At 32.9% G+C, this 18,615-nt stretch overlaps 1 protein-coding gene across 13 annotated transcripts in view; it reads right to left on the bottom strand.

Annotated features, from left to right (window-relative positions):
• LOC118737481 (RNA-binding protein Nova-1) overlaps positions 1-18,615 on the bottom strand; it is a 290,538-nt gene that overhangs the window by 172,181 nt on the left and 99,742 nt on the right. Inside the window, exon 1 of one of the 13 annotated variants that reach the window (XM_036468006.1) lies at positions 14,310-14,479. The exons of the other annotated variants lie outside the window; for them this stretch is intronic. The gene's annotated coding sequence lies outside the window, so the exon portion shown is untranslated. Of the gene's footprint in view, positions 1-14,309; positions 14,480-18,615 lie in introns of those variants that run through there. 13 annotated transcript variants of the gene reach the window in all.

The following is an 18,615-nucleotide window of genomic DNA, read 5'->3' as shown; positions in this document are numbered from 1 at the left end:
ATGATGCTAATTTTCAAAAAATATGTTATGCGAATTGGTTTACAAAATATCGCTTCATATTTATCCACTAGAATTATACAGTTAACAAATTTTTCTACAGCAAATAAATGCATTCACTCTTTACGACGAGTCTTATGTAAAATCACAACCACAGCCTTAAGGTTAATAGAGCAGCACGCAGATCATTTAATTAAGTTTTTTCTTATTTAATTAAAAACATATAACACAAGGTGTTTTTGTGGCTTTTATACGACATCGCTTATAACTACACTCAAAAGTCAAGGTCACTTTGATTCAATGCCGCGCACACTTACATACGCAAGTGCATTGTATGCATCTACTAAGTACATACATACGTGCATATGTAATTTTTGTATTCGAATGTGTTGCATTCATGGAATTTGTGCACTAATCGCTAACATGAAACTGTCACTTGAGCTCCACTTATTTTCAACCGAAGCAAGCGAAACACAAAAACTCCGCGCCACAACCACTTTAGTATTAACTGACAAACACCGCGATTGCTACAAATGCGCGCAGCTCAAAGCTTTGAGGTGATTAAAATGAGAAAAAATAATCACAAAGAAAAAACACAATAAAGTACTAGCAACGAACAGGCGGAAAGCAGAAATTAAGAAGGTGGCAATTATCAACAGCGATTACGTGCACTCACACACACTTGAGAGAGAGGGAGAGAAAGAGAGAGGAAGAAAGAGATAGAGGAAAAGATATAGAGGGGTAGGAAATACCACAGAAGCCAAAAAATTTTAAAATTTACTAAACAAAAAAAAGTGCGCCAAGTCAAGAATCTGCTTTTTGCTGTGATATGGCACTTTTAACCAAAGCTACCAACTGGATTTACATATATGCATGAAAGTACGGTACATATACATATATACAAATTAAAGCACTATTAGCTATCAATGCTCTACGCGCTCGCACCTGACGATCGAGTCGCTTGCAAAGCTATGATGTATGTATGTATGTAGGTATATCTGTATGTGAGGCTTCAATAGCTGAGCGCGTGTGCCAAATCAAGTTACTCAAATTACCTCACCACCAAACTAGCCAGCAGCAAGTGAGTCTAGCAACAACCAGCTAACAATTTACCTGCCGTCGAGCAGCTAAATGCATACATACATACATGCATACATATGTATGTAAATGTCAAGAGACATTCAAGCGACAAGAAGCAAATAAAGTTATAAAAAAATTTAAAATAAATAAAATAGAAAAATACTCAACAACAAGCGCAAACACAGAATATGCAAAACGCTAAAATAGCAAGCAACAAGAATCAGACAGCAATAAAAAGAGCAGAAACAGAGGTAAGAAGTAGCAGTAAAACGCTTGAAAAACAGCGTACCACCAATCAACCAGCTCACGATCGGCGCGAATACATTGAAACGCGCGTGTCACTCAGTCAGTTATCTAGTAAGTCAGTATGTCTGACGCATTTTACGATGCCAAACATTTTTATTATTTTTTATTTTCATTTTTTTTTTACTTATTTATATAAACCGCAGCGCAGCACAAAAACAAGATATGTACATGTCAAGTATACAAGTACTACATACAAAGCATATGCGAATATGGGGGAAAACCAGTATGTCGAGACAGACACGATACTCTCATACAAAAAAAAAAAAACAACAGAAAAAAAGAAAATCATCAGTTAAAAATAACAAATTAACTTCGCGACATTGTATGCAAATAACAATGAAACAGTTAATTGAAATACCAACACAGCAAAAAATGTAGATACCATAAGCTAAAGTTAAAAATATACATACATATGTACATATGCCGTGTGCGTATGTGTAATAGCATACGAGCCCTCACCAGTCGTCACTTGTGTAGTTAGAACAGATACGCGTGAATGCGCAAAAGTAACGAACGCACAGTGGATCCAAAAAGTGGTGAAGTTGAAGTGGTGGGTGACACTACCATCATGTTACACAGCATTACCTTAATACAGATATATTTAAATTTTTTTACGGAGTGATTGAAAACCTTAGTACAAAATTAAGCCTACTTGGTATAGATGCTGGGACCCGGTAACATGTGAGGCACAGAGAAGGCGGACGAACTTGCAAGAGAGGGCTCATCCGTTCCACTCTCACAGTCCTGTAAGGGTTTAGGAATGCCGCTCGCTACTTGCAAACTCATTCTAAGTAGGTTCTAAGGAACCTAAATACTAGGAATGTTAATCCCAGGTGCGGGATTTATAATTTGCACTGATGGAAATAATAGAAACTCCTTTTCTTGACCAGTATTGGCTATATTTCTTTTTCTTATTTATTAATTAATATTTTTTTATAAATGTCTAGCGAAACCATGGACCAAATATAGTAAAATTGCGTTTTTAGTTTTTCACTCTGAAATTAAAAAAAAAAAATAAAATAATCTTTCAAGTAATTAATTGTTCATTTCCACCAAGCCTTAACTGCCGTTCATGTTTATTGTAAAAAGCAGAATGCAACTCGAAGGATCGATCGCCTTTTGTTAAAATTATTTTAAGTTTAACGTTTGGTGGAAATGGGCTGTAGGGATAAAAAAAAATCAATTTATTTATAACTGATTTCAAAAAAGGAAGAAGAATATATTTTTTTATTTACGTATGCTACCGGATAACTTATATGGCGCACGTGAATCGTTTTCCATTATTCTTTTTTGATCGGAAAGGTGATATCTCAAAGTTGGTCCCATGCTAATTTGGTTTAGATCCTATAATTGGTTAGTGAAGAAAAGGACGGTACACGAAAATTTTTATATGAAAATTAAAATCGGTTGTATTTTTGTTTGTTAGTTATTTAATTTTTTATTTTTTGCTTGTGCTATATGTAAATATAACAGCCACCAAAGAGCACACTCACCGTTTTAGACAAACAAACTCAAATCTTGCGGCATGCCAATTTAAACTCCTACTGTTAACCAACCATAATAAAAAAACATGGTCCTAAAAGTTTGTGTATGTAAATATGTATGTATTAGCAGTTTTATAGTCACGGTCAAGAACACGCTAAATGAGATCATTCAAAGTCATACATACGCGTGTACGAATATGTATCTGCATTTTAAATATATTTATTTTTTATGTATCAGATAATATATTGACAATATTAGAGAATACTCATTTCATTTTGAATTCATTTGTTTGGCGGCCATCAAAACAGCTTCTTTGCCTTGAATGCGAAATTCGTGGTTGAGTTTATTACTGACAACGTCATTGAATTCATAATGATTTTAGTTCATAAAATGAAATTTTTAACAATAAAAAATTTTTTAGAATTCTGTGTAGGTGTACATGTGACACGAAACACATTAATTATTGCATTTTATGACATTTTTTTAAGAAAGGCGATCTCAGCTAATCGCCATAAATCGAAAGAGTAAAAAAATCACTCATACGCAGCGGACGACTGGTGAGCAATGGCATCATGTAATACTTGATAGTCTAACAATACAATATGGAGGGAATCAGTGGCTTAAATATGACTTCAAATACAAATGCGAATACGTATAGAAAAGTAATGATGATCATCTTGATATACCCATAAAAACAAACAACAACACGAACAAAAATAACGATTGCAGAAACGATTTAGTGAAAAATTTGATCGTTACATGTTATCGATAAAAGTTAACTATGCTGACATTTTTGGCACCGATAACGATATTAAAAAAAAAATACAACTCTAGCGTTATCGATATTAACTTTGCTGATAATTTCTATATAGACAACTATATTCTAAAATGTAAAAAAGAATGAGCTTACGGATAGCAATAACGATGACAGTATCGAAACATTTTTTAATTGTCCCCTGAATTTTGAATGCACTCTTATTCTAATGTTTACTCAATGGGTAAGACCACAGAATTTTTTGGAGTTGCCGGATTTGCTGGTTCAAGTCGCAGTGAACTCGATGAGGTATGTGGTCTAATGAGGAGATGTGGTGATATTTTGTCTAAGGTCAACAAAAATGAGTATGCATTATTTTGCTAAACGAAGTCAAAATAAATAATATAAATACAAATACAACTTTTAAAGCGAAAGGCCCTGGTATCAATACCGTCTGATAGCTCTTATGAACATATGTATTTACATACAGCATCGGTCACATCAATAGCACTACCATTTCAAAGTGCTAAGTACTAGTTGCCACTTATGTTTATATAGGTATTTATTTTCAAGAATTTTCAATTAAAATACTCTTCTCTCTCTGTATTAACCGAAGTATAAAACATTATAGAAAACCAAAAAAAAATCTACAAATTCTAGTCCAAGTTTCTAAAAATTTTTCTCAGAATTGGTAGAATTTTTTCGAGTATACAGTTTAGTGTAATATGTAATGTGAAAGTTTAAAATGGCTAAAAATTTCCACTGATTAAACTTGAATGAGCCATAAAACTGTATACTCAAAAAAATTCGGAGAAAAAAGTTGAAAATTTGGATGAAAATTTGTTGCATTATTCTTAGTTTTCTACAAAGCTTTTAACTTAGTTTTATATGGGTTGTAATACTGGAAACTGTGTGTTAACTGAAAGTTGTGGAAAATAAAGACATAAACCTAAGTGGTAAACAATATCACTTTGAAATGGGGGTGCTATTCACATGATCGATGCTGCATATGCCCACTGTTTTTTGCTCGTTTATTTCCCTCTTTTAATTACTACTTTTACACGCATTTCTGCCTATTAAAATTTGTTTCCAACAACTCATCTTTCATTCATTGTAGACATGTTTTGTTTAACTTTCGTCGTTTTTATTAGGGATATTCACAATCCAGTGCATACTGCCTAACATAGATAGCACGATTGGCTAATTTTGTTGTTGTTTGAATACATGAAACAACGGCAATCATGCTATTTATGCTTTCTATGCATCATGCTAGATAGTAAGCACCGGATCGTGAATACCCCTATTAATTTTACGCAGCGAAAAGCCGAATTTTTTAATCCGTTTGCTGTAAACTGTAAACAATATGGTCAGCGAGCATCAAAACGCATACATTTGCTTACTTAGGTCAAATATGCAGTATATAATTATTTACATATCCATACATGCGAGTATTTGCATATCTACATATATCTGTGGTCATAAGCAATAATCGCCTAAGTCGAAAAACGTGAATTCGAGAAAAATCATTTCAAACATTTGGATTGTAATGTTAACCTTATGGGTAAACCAAAATATGTTCGTCTATAACTTTTTAAATAGCCTAGCTGGCGAGATGGGGCTTTCACACACGCATGGCATAATAGTTGCAGTATACGATAGCATATATAACTCAATTCCTTCTTAAGTCGACTTAGGTGGTTATTGCTTATGACCACAGATATATGTATGTACAAGTTGGTACGAAGGCGCAGCAATAGTGTAATTGAAAGTTGGGTACAAATAAATAAAACCTTAGTAATCGCCTTGGTGAACCACTAGGCTAGCGAACAGTAAGCAAAACGTAATAGCAAAAAAAAACAATTTAATTTAGACATACAATTAGAAAACATAAGGGAAAACAGGCATAGCTAGTTGTAGACAAGCATGGCTGGGCAAATTAGTAAGCTATTTGATATGCTCGTAGAAGGGTACACGTTGTGCCAAACGGGGTTAAGAGTAACAAAAAAGCAATAAAACGTCTGAGAAAAAAACAAACAGCTCGATGAAGATCTTTTAACCTCTAAATTGCTAATGGATTACAAAAAAAAAACAAATATGATCATTGTTCTTTGCTTTAATGCACTTAATAAAATGCATTAAATATTAACTCAGTAATACAAAAAAAAAAAACCTAAAAGCACATTTTTACAACCTTAACTATTTACAGTATCGTACACAATTGCCGCATAAATAATTTTGAAATAGCTTTGCAAACAAACTTTTTAGCGCCTTCCTCTTTGAGTAATTTCATTTCATAAATATTTATGTAAGTATTAATTTATAATTAGCCACAACGCTTGTTACTTTTTCCACTTTTTTTATTTTTGCGGTTATGCAATCAGCTAATATCTAGCAACTAATCATGATGATCACAGCTAAAGACAACATCAGCTTCACCAAACAAAAAACAAAAAAAAAAAACTACTAAAGCCCCACACTTCTACACAAACATTTAATAATAATAGCATCATCGAAAACGATCAAATGATGTTGCAAAAAATTTTAATTTTGCATAAATTAATTAAAATTAATAATACAAAATCAAAAAGAAAATTTGCAATATTAAAATGTGTGCAGCACACAAAACTCAAGCGAAACGAGTGCGGCGTCACCGCAAAACCAGGTTAAGGCAGACACACTCTGATTGGCAGAGCAACGAACAGAGGGACAAAGTGTGATGCTGTTGGCTCTGACGTTCGCGGATAAGCAAACATGTGTATGCAAATTTCAACCTGACGGTAGGCATGTGCCAAAGCAAAAATGTCTTTGGTTGGCACAAATTAATTGGAACTATCAGCGGTGTCAACGCGAGTGCCTGTGTGTAACTCTCAGTTGCAATCTTCTTTTCATGATTATTTGTATTATTATTACTATAGTGCAATTGCACTTGTACATCAACAGTCGTGCATGGATGAAGATTTCATAATAAGAATTATAATAAGGAGCTGCGGCGCTTACAATCTTCGCAAATGTAGAGCGTCATTCCTGCTGTGATTGGTGATGCACTAATATGGGTCAGGGTTTTCTTTGATTCTTCACATGAATTTAAATTTAAAAAAAAAAATGTCAGTTGGGTTTGACCGAGGTCAAAGTTTTTGAAACTTTAAAAGCTTTTATGGGCAGAAATTATAATTAAGGGACTCATAAGCTGACAGAACGGAGTTGTTGCCATACACTGGCGATCAAAAGTGGGTGCATGCTGATTTTTGTTAAATATTAGCAATATTTTTCAAGTTGAATTTTTTTCCGGTATTTTTCTATAAAAATATGGTTCATGCTTTAACTAAAACACATAAGTCGAAGTTTCAAACTTTATACGGAATTTATAAAAATTCAACAAAATTTCATCAAAATTTATTTCATTTTTGGTATGCAGCAGAGCTGTGAGAAATGCATTAAAATTAAATCAATGTGCGTGCAACTCAGTGTGCTTTTGTAGATTCTTACGTCCATTGTTGATTCACACCAAATATATCATGGGCCAAAAACGGGTAAATAGCCAATTTAGCAGCACATTTACACGACTGAAGACCTATTTGGATCTAAGTCAATCAATAAACCGTTTTTTAGTTCCATTTGACATAGTGAAAACCAACCTTAACTTCCGCCACTATCTTTTTTGAGCTCGAAATTCTACCCTCAATGACAACAAAGAATTTTCACTGCCAAATAAAATTAGCTGATGGGTTTTTAATGCTTGTTATACTTTTAATGGAAAAAATTATTGCAATAGCATTAATTTAAATTTGTTAATGTTGATGCAAAAAAAAAATCTATTGGCATTATTTCTTCGGAAATTTCAAAACTTAATGCATTGATTTTTTACATTAAGATTAAAATGCTATGCATTAACATATTAAGGCATTTTTCACAACTCTGGTATGCAGTTATAAGGCCTATGAAAACATGTGAAAGTTTTATGTGGCTAAAAAATTGCGTTGATTATATATTGAATACTTTTTTTTTGCTGACGGCTGTTTACACTTTTTCAACAGTAGCTTTTACAAAAAAATATTAAAAAACATACGCGATTTTTTAGCTGTTTAAAACTCAAACACGTTTTTCTAGATTTTCATAAGCTATGTGAAGGCATACCCAAAAAATTTTAAGAAACTAAGATTAAAAAATTCCAAATTTGTATGGAAATTTGTTGAATTTTTCAAAGTTCTTTATAAAGTTTGAAAGTTTTGACTACCGCGGTTTTGGTTAAAGCTGGAACCATATTTTTATAAAAAATAACAAACAAAAAAATTTACCAGAGAAACATTCTAAATATTTTACAAAAATCACCACTTTGTTTCTATCGCCAGTCTAATTTCATAAACAGGATAGATTATGACCTTCGATAACCTTTGATTAAATTGGCAACTTGTACTAAAAATTATTTAAACAAAAGATTTTTTTTCTTACTATAAGCAGTTTTAAAAATTTCTTCTTCTATGCTAATTATTTTGAAATAAATAAAAATACGCGTAACAACCTAACCGGACCCAAAGCACCGAAGCCTTGAGTGCAGTGGCGGATCCAGCGGGGGAGGGGGGGGTTTTGGGTGTTAAACTACGTGTCAGTCAGTGGCGGACGCACGGGGTGTGTTTTAATAAGGCGCATATGTATGTATAATATGGCGTCTATGTATTAGAACACCCCCGTGGGTCCGTCACTGACTGACGCGTAGTTTAACCCCCAAATGTTTCAGGACAGGAGCAAACGGATGCAATAATATCTATAATTTCTCAGGCGGCTCTAACATATCTCAAGTCTGGCACGCGAAAAAGAGCGAAAAATTAAAAAAAAATCCCGAAATTTCTTTAAAATTCCCGAAAAAGTCTGCAAAATTAAACAAAACAAAAATCTGCTTTTTCCTGCTCAAATAGTACCTGACAGATTGGACCTTATATTTATGCCTTAAAAAATTAATCGAAAGATAATCGGTATTTCTTTTTTAACATAATAAAAGCCTTAAGGAAATCATATTGTCTCCTTGTACAATACACAGAGTTCTAATGGTTCCTTCTTTGTACGACAATTTTCGCGGAATATCTTTGGAAAATAACTTGTATTCACAGTATGTTTGGCAATTCGAAAAATTCGGTCGTTTAGTTGTCCAGATATAATCAATAACATCTTTTGTTGCTTTGTCTGAAATATTACAACACTCATTTTCAGAATTATACTCTGATTTTGAGAACAATCGGGACTAACCAACAAATGAAAAACTAAAAAATTTCAAACAAATTTGGTAGATGTATGTATGTATCTACGTTAGGGTGGTCCAAGATAAGTAAAGTCGGAATTTTAATGCTCTCACCCCCTATGATTGTTCCTTATCGAAAAAAATATACCCATTTTTTTATTTTCATGATCGAAAAATATTCATTTTCAAGAATTCTATACCATTTCTATGAAGTGTTTTTTCCCATATGAAATACATGGAAAATTGTAGCGCTTTGAGCGACCTCTAAATATTTTTTTATTTCGAATAGAACAATCCTAGGGGGCGAGAGCATAGAAATTACAACTTTTCCTTTTCACATGCCTTTTTGGACGACCCTAATGTACGTGCACAAGTTTTGCCAGCTGAACACATTTATGCCGAATGCTAAGAAATACCTGAGCGGTCGTGATTTATATTTTTGTTTGCATAGTTTCTTGTGTTGGCTTATGATATTTATACATTACTATTAAACAACACAAGACTTTTATGACATTCTGCACTTCACACATTTTATTGTTATTAACATGTGAATTTCTCATCAGCTGCCCCATACAAATGCAACTCATGCATACATATTTATTTCAATTGTCGCTTTGGGCCGCTGTGCAGGCAGGCGAAAAAATGCCGCCTCGCTGCAACGCTGCTGACATTGAACTAAATTTATTTTGAAAAGCTCACAACAAATCATTTTAAATTATTTCTTATGTTGCAATAACTGGGGTGAAAAAAATACTAAGGGCCGTTTTCTCAAGTAGCCTGTAACTTTAAAGCTCACTTTATATTTAAAGATTGCATTAAAATGTATGATTGTGTCTAATGTCAAGCATTTTATCATCCGTTTTAAATTGGTTTACAACCAAGATACATACATACGACATAAACCGATAATAGAAATGCTTAACTTTAGACATAGCTTTACTTTTAATCCAACCCTTATATGTATATAAAGTGAGCTTTAAAGTTAAAGGTTACTTCAGAAAACGGCCCTAAAAGGCATAGCTAAAATGCATAAAAGCAAGTAAGATTACAAAATATGCAAATAATAAAGCATACAGTACGAGATACAAACATTCATACATACATATGCCCATAAGTACAAGTGAAAAACTAACCACAAAAAAGTGGCGCGCACGTTTTTCTGGTGCCTAATTGACTAGATTGTGCTTTCATGTGTCTGCTCATCAAGCCCATCGCAGCAGTCACATGCAAATGAATGCTTATACTCCTATGTAAATACGTATGTGAGAAAAATACATATCGGGCTCTCTTTTGCCCTACATATGGAGCTAATTAGCTTCATAGCATTTGAGCGATCAGTCTTTGCACATTCCATTAATATTTTAGATTCGTTTGCTTAGCAACGAACAGCAATTTTAAACAAAAAAGAGAGATCCATCTTTCGATCCCGAAAAATGTAAGCAATATAGGAAGTCTAAAAACGTAAATTGAGAAAATATAAAACAATTAGTGAAAATGCAGCGAGAAAAATCGTACTAAGCGCGAATTTACAATTGAAGCAAAGGCGCACACAATTACGGGTAAAATTTTTTAACGTTTCGTAATACGACAGCACCTTCGGCTTGACAACAATACGCGAATAAATAATCAAACATGTGAGAAGTGAATAAGTGCGCTAGCGAACAAGTTATATATTGCGATTACTTCGGTATTTTGCAAGTAATAATCAATGCATCTACTGATTAGAAAATTTTCTTGGGGTTCGAAGTCTACACTTAGGTTAGAGTCAACCTGGTTATAGGTTATAAGATGATTGCTAAATAGTAGATATCAGTTAATAAAATGGAGTAAAGTTGTAAAAGAAATCGTTCGGCTAGGTATGCTGCTTCGGCAACTCAGAATTATTTTTTATTAAATATCATATTTTGCTAGTGTAAGACCTTTGCACCTAACCTATCATTGCATTAGTAGTTTCATTTAGCAATTTTAAAATTTTTGAACTTAAGTTTTTTAGCAGTGTATGCGCACTAGAGTGGTCTAAAAATGCATGTGTCACCCCTTAAAAAACATTTAGAGGTCGCTCAAAGCGCTCAAAGTTTTCACTGTTTTTTTATGAAAAAAAGAAAACTTTTCGTAGAAATGGATAGAATTCTTGAAAAACAACATATTTCGGTCGGAATTCCCTGTTTCTCTTCCGAAGATTCCCAATAATAATACCCAATTATTTATTCAACCATTTTTTTATAATAACCATATTTTATAGGTCCGCCATAAACGCCAGAAAATGAAATGGGGGGTCAATGAAAAATCTATAGTATTAAAAAATGGTTAAATAAACAAATGAGCGATTCCACCGTCACGGGTGGGACATTTTTACAGAAAAAATGTTCTTTCCTGTTTAAATTTAAGTATAACACAAAACAAGAACAAAAATTATGGATTTGTTATAAAAAAAATCCGAAGCTTCTCTGTCACGGGTGGGAAACGTACAAATTATTATATGAAAAGGAGATTTAAAACTGCACCTCTACAAACAAACAAAGTTTATCAGCCCTGCAAACCTACCTTTGACAAGTGTCCCAAACATAGCTGTCACGGGTGGGACATATTTCACAGTTGAATTATTCTTATCTAACTAAACACAACTTCAACTTCTGTAATTAGATATAAAAACCTTTAGTTTTTTTTTGTTGTCACGGATGGGACAAGACCAATACTGCCTTATGATAACTCATAACATAGATAAAGCAATCACATAATTCAATGTATGACACAATGTTATAAAAAGCAGATAAGTTCTAATATATATTTTGCTTACCAAACGCCATATAAATACATGCAAAACTTTCGCGCCTCTAAATATTTTTTGATTTCAAAATAAACCGGTAATTTTTAGCAAAAACAAAGCCGACTTTAATTCTCATATAAAAAAATTATATATATATCTCATGATCCAATGATCGGATCTAAACCGGGACCACCTCTGAGACACTACCTTTCCGATGCAAAAGGAATTATCAAAATCGGTTGACGTGGACCAAAGTTATGCGGTAACATACATAAAAAAAAAAAAAATATTCCGACGAACTTATAACCTCCTCCTTTTTTAGAAGTCGATTAAAAATGGGGTTATATTTTATTCGATATAGAACAATCCTAGGGGGTGAGGGCATTCAAATTCCGACTTTACTTTTGTTTTGGACCACCCTTTGAAAATTTGTGTTAGAAAATTTTCAATTATATTTTTGTGAACTACTCGACTAGATCTACGACCCCTGCTGTGTAGTAAAACCGATTTAAATATAAAATTTCTTTACTTTTCCATTATGTCAATTCTTTTACTAAATGCCTTTCAAATTTATTTTTTCTTTCATCGCTAAAATATAGTTCAAAGTTTTGAGCCTCATCTTTAGAATGCCGCCCTTAAAAAAAAAAACAAATATAAAAAAATATTTTCAGTAAACTTTAGACTGTGTACTCATTTACTTTGGAGCCTTTAAGCACCTCGTTTACACAGTAATAGAAAGAATAATTATTTTTAATTAAAATCGGGGAAAGTTTTCTCCTTCCCTTTTGTTACAAATGACTTTAATTAAAACTTGCATAGGAATAGCTATAAATTAGCATTGCAAGCATACACATTCAAGCTGCTTTTAACCCATAGCGCTCTACGAAAAAAAAAACCTGACCTTGACACCTCAGCCACTACAACAATCATGAACAGCGTAAGAGCCGCTGAAAAGCAGGCTACACATTGTACTATGCATTTCTTCACAAGCTATGCAATTAGGCAAAATGCGGACAAGTGTACTTAAAAACACGTCATTAGAGAGCTTAGGACTGCAGTGAAAAGTAGAATTAACAATTCAAAGCTGAGAAGGCAGATACATATGTTTTTACATATCCATAATACAAACATCCATACTATATAAATGTACACAGTTAAGATTGTGGATATTATTTTTGGAGGTAAACTTCAAGTGTGACTAGCGCTTTAGCATTTATGTGTTATAACAATATATCTGATTGTTTGATGGCCGCTCGCGCTCAGCATATAGTACTAGTATAGTGCTAAGATTTGCTATCCACTGCGGACCTTAGACAGCAGGAGAGTCCTTTCTGACAGCAGTTGCCGCCCGGCTCAAAGGCGTTGGAAAACTATTGAGTATGCTATGAAAAAAATCAATCTCGACAAATCAAACATAATTTAAGATTGCTTATTCTCTATAGAGGTGTCCAAAATTTTAACACATTTTCATTAAAAAAAAAAAAAAACAATGCCATACATTACTTGTATTTTCAGTTATAAATTTGTAAAAATTTAATGCGCAAAAACGCAATAAAAAAAAAAAACAAACAAATAAATTTTCGAACCAACATATTCCTTCACGAGCTTTCGTGCCCACTGTGCACGACAAATTTCAAGGTTGAATCGCCTGCGATATTTGAGCAGAAAAAATCGCTATTTTAGAATAGTCAGCCGAAAGAAACACGAAACTGGGCAAAGAGCGCGCTACTGAGTAGCACATTTTTAGGGCGCGAATAGTGGGTGGTTGTTAGTTTGGTGATGTGGACGACCACCTTTTTATTTGTTTGCACATAAGTGGATATGTTTGTATATATGTACATATATATGCACTTTTCACGTTGGCTGCCAAAAGTTGCCGCATGAAACAAGTGTTGAACTATCTACATACATACATACATACATACATATATGTTTAGTTAGATTGTGAAATGAAAATGAAAACGTAACTAGAACACGAATGCGATGTTGTTTTCGAAACACACAACAAATAAACGAAACGAAAATGAAAGCAAACTGAGAAAGAAAGGAAGCGAGGAAATGAGAAAATGTGGAAAAAGTCGTGCGAATACTAAAGCAGCTATGTACATAATCAGTGGAGGAAGAATGGTGCCAGAAAAAAAAAAAAAATTTTCATAGCAAAATGAAAATATCAATGTCGTAGAGCAAAAACTTTTGACGCGCACAAATGTAGAATCGAAGGACGGCTGCAGATTTTTTGATATTTTATTTGATTTGTTCATATGTATGTAGGCATATGTAAATATATATGTATGCAAGTTTTCGCCTAAATCAACTGTAATATCATGTGATTAAACATTTTTTTTGATTTTTTATGAATTTTGCCTCTTTTGGTTTTAAAAAATATCTTTTAATTACATAGTCAGTGGTAGCTAAATTTATGTATATATGTATATTATTTAAACATATGCGACTCTTTCGGAAATATTTCTGCGATTACACAGTGAATCGCTCTAGCTAGTTTTGTGTTTAAGTAATATTCTTTGTAAAAAAGTACAAAGTTCACGAATATATATGTACATATGTGGGTTCTTTTAAAGTTTTAGTTTACTAGGCATTAATAAAAATCTTTTTTTTTTTTTAATAACCACAAACATGAAAATGAAAAAATTATGCGCTCAAATCATTTCGAAAACACTTGGACGTACTTTACGTAGAGTTTTTATTTTCTGCTTAATTATAATTTGATGATAACGTGAACCGGATGCGGACGCGAAACGCAAGCGGCAACAGAGACGGATACAGTGGTGACGATGGCGACGACGACGACGACGACGACAACGACAACGACAACGACGATTATGAACAACAAGCGATGTGAAACGTTGAAATCGCACTAAAAACGCCGAACTACCGAAAAGGCCAAAAGAGTTGGAGAGTCAATCAGCCAGCTACATTCACATGTGCATAAATACATACATACACGTTTATACTAATGTGCCAAGTAGCCAGCAAGGCAGGCGGGCAATCAGTCAGCGAGCCAGGTCGGCTGGCCAACGCCGATTGCCGATGAAGCTGAAATCAGCACATACACGCATGCATGTGTTGGTATGTGTGCGTGTGCATGTATGTGTGTATGTGCAAATTGCTGTTGTTGTAGTTTTTGCTGCTATTGCAAAGTAACCCGACTAGCAGCAGTCGATGTAGCTGACAGCAATAAAGTTATAAATTGAAACAGGGACAGAATTTTTAATAGAAACTATTTTTTTTTTTTAAGTACAAAAACACGGAATGCACACATACAAAAAAATGTATAAGGATGTACGGTCAAACCCGCTTAAGTAACCAATATTTTTGTTTACCGTGAATTTTTTCATTACATTTAAAGAAATTTCCACTTTCCAGTACCATTCCTAAGTGCACCCTATGTCAAAATTATAAGCGCCAAATATGCTTAGTATGAAAGAAAATGCACAACACCGTCAGTGAGAAAAAATTGCTAAAAATAAACGGCAAATACCAGGTACCACAAACTTCCATTTTTTATCGTAAAATTGTATGGCCTACAAAACTGCATACTCAATAAAAATCTGGTTAAAAAACTTTAACTTTTTACGAAAGTTTGTTGATTTTTTTAATATTGCACAATATTCGAAAATGGGTTTTTGCTAAAGAATAAACTATATTTTCATAACAAATAACTGGATAATATTAAATAACAAAAAATTAATTATCTGAAATTGTCAATTTGTAGTGCGCCTTTAATTTTGAAGCGAAGTGTAATATTTCATATTCCATTTACTAGTTTGGAGGGTAAGAGTGTATATATAGCTAGATCAAACGGAGAATCAATTTAGTTTTGACATTAAGGCCATCACCTTTTATACAATTTCGAGCCTTAACCGCCAAAAAACGTAGGCGACACTTTTTTCAAAATTATATTTTTGATATAGAAATGCATCTAGATGCTCTAGAAACATTTCTGCAACAAAAGAAAATTTTTAAAAAATATTGCTTACATCATTTTGCCAATTACTTCTCGATATGTACCTAAATACATCATAAAGAAAAATAAAAAAGTTATGTAACTCGTATATGAATTCAAAAGCAGCTTAGACCAGCAGAAATTAGCATTTTTCGTTGAGTGAGGTATGTTTGCATTTGGCGGCCACCATAGCCTAGTGATTAGAGGTGTGTCCTACAACATTATGACGCATACCATCTTTGGTAGATATTTATGTACATATGTACTTTGGTTGCCTTCTGCCGAAATCTGTAGAGAGCCAAAATCATTGAAGCCACAAAATTACTTTCATAAAAAGAAATAAAAGATAAAAAAAAAAAATTATTTTTCTTGAGTAAATAATTTGTATTTGAACTCGACCAAAACACATTTTTGGGTTTCTGCTTTTCGGTGTAATTTCCAAAGACCATTTTTGACTCCATTTTGGAAAAAATCTATTCAAAAGAAATTTTTTTTTCTATTTTTGTTGAATAAGTTTTGGTCAAAATAAATAAGAGACTGCAGATCATCAGTTTTAAAATTAAAAGTCATCGTTATTTTAAAAGGCAAATTGTATGAAAATATGTACATATGAATGTACTAGTGTCCGACCGAACGCAAATTTTTGTCCGAAGCCGGGCCCGAACCGAACACTCGGCTTTTTTCTTAAAGTTCGGCCGAAACCGATCCGAAAACGAAATTTTTAAAGCAAAAATTAAATAGCTTGGAAAAAATCAGTATGTACTTTTATTCAGTGCAGTGCACGCGATGCACAAAACGAGATTACCTTCGTAGAAACGTCCCCTAGTCAGATTGTTTTAAGAGAGAAGATGCTAACAGAAAATATTTAGAATTCAGAAATCAAATTCGTTTGACAAAACATATACGAATACTGTTATAATCTACAACTTTTATGCTGTTGCACTTCTATACTTTAATATTGCTAAGCTGTAAATATAATTTTTGACAACGTTAACGATAACGATAACGATTGGTAAATGGATAAAAATATCGGAAACCTTATCGATGTTTTACTGTAATGCTTTAATATTCCTATGCTGTAAATATAAATATAGATAATTTTTTTTGATAACTATATCGATAAATTAATAACTAAATCGATTATAATACCGATAGCGATAGCGGATAATATATATATGTCTATTTTTTAACTGACCACATTTTTAAGTCTCTCATGGCTAATTATTTTACTAAAAATTGTGCTTTCTTTCATATAGTTTCGTATTCTGAAGTTAACCGATAATCCAAATGTGTTAATAATTCGTATCGGCCCTGCAATCATTAGTTCTATTTATCCAACTTTTACTGTATTGCTTATCGATAATTTAATGGGCAACTATGTCAATAAAAAATTTGTAAACCCATGAACAAATACTTTCGTCAACTTATTTTACATCAAAACCCCTTAAAGCTCGCAACACTGAAATCTTCTTTTTATTAAAAGATATGTTGTTGGTTATAAGACATATGAGTAGTCCTTACCCCTTCAAAGCTGTTGAAATTATTTTTAAATGAAATAATGTCAGACATGAAATTATTTTTAAATGAAATAATGTCAGACAAAAGCCAGCCACCTCTGCATAGCAATCAAACATTCTGCCTCCATTTTCTAAATTCTTATCTGCAACTTTTAATGTTCACGTGTACATACATATACATACATACATACATCCATATATGTATGTATGTACATTAAACTTAATAAACATATTGTTGTTGCACGCTTTAACGATTTTAACAACAACTTGACACGCAGTCAAAAATTCACATACCAAAAGCTCTAAATCGCACACCACCAGCACATTTTTACACGAGCATTTATCAAAACAAAAATAAAAATAAAAACCTTAGACAACTCCAATCTCCCACATTTTGCAAGCTCGCTCTTATTCTTTTACACTCATCTACAATTGCGCGCTTTTGAGTTTAAGTATTATTTGCGTATGTTTTATTAACGTACTACATATGTATGTACATATGCGTATATTCTCGCTACTTTGTCTATACAAAAATTCTTCCGCTTTTGTGCTTAATCATTTACTTCTCTTTATGATATTCTTCTATTGCTCATTACACTACATCTAATCTTTAGGCATTGCCATATGACGTAAGCTAAGCGAACTTTATTGACTAGTTTGGCAGCGCTTACAGATACATACGTACGTGTACATACATGCATATATGTATATGTATATATATATATATATATCTCTTACGTTGGCACCCTGCAGAAAAAAATTATCAATTGATAAAAAATAACCCACTTGTAGTTAGCTTTTTTGCGGTATTTCTATAAAATATATAACCTGTAGTTAGCTACAAAAAGCTAACTTGAAACTAGTTGACAAGTAATGCAATGGGTAATGAAGGAGATTATTTTCTTTAAACGCGTTTCTATTTAAATATCCTGCACATCGCAAATACTTTTTCATATTATTATTTTGAAGTTATGTGTGACGCAGTTGGAATATGGGACCACCTACTGTAGAATATTTAAACAAATATGAAATGTAATAAAATAAGTAAAGTAAATAAAAACAAAAAAATAAATAAAAAAATAAAAAATATTTTGTTTTTCCTATTGATATTTTATGTTCAAGAGTAGTGAGTTACAAGTTAGTTACATCAAATGCAGAGGTAACCACCCTTGACTACATCTAATGCAGAGGTAACCAACCTTGACTATTTCGCGGCCATTGCCATAGAAATATATATAGTTAGCTTTCGTCGAAAAAAATATACAGATAATAAGTGACTTTTAACTCCTTCCTATTCAACTTAAAGTTAGCTTATAGTTAGATCCATTTTCTGCAGGGCATACACTACTCATGTACATACATACATATATGCATGTAGATAAGCGTGTATGTAAACATCATCTTCCAGTGACTTTGTGATTTTATTCTCCACCGGATTGAGCAAGTGGATGTACAGATGTATATACGAGTATGTATGAGTTTACATATACAGAAGTAGTTGTACATAAATTA

The sequence above is a fragment of the Rhagoletis pomonella genome, unplaced genomic scaffold, assembly GCF_013731165.1.
Source record: "Rhagoletis pomonella isolate Grant_MI unplaced genomic scaffold, Rhpom_1.0 Rhpom_scaffold_00004, whole genome shotgun sequence".
Taxonomy (NCBI): Eukaryota; Metazoa; Arthropoda; class Insecta; order Diptera; family Tephritidae; genus Rhagoletis; species Rhagoletis pomonella.
Note: the sequence above shows the minus strand (reverse complement) of the source record. Positions and strands in the feature narration are given on the sequence as shown.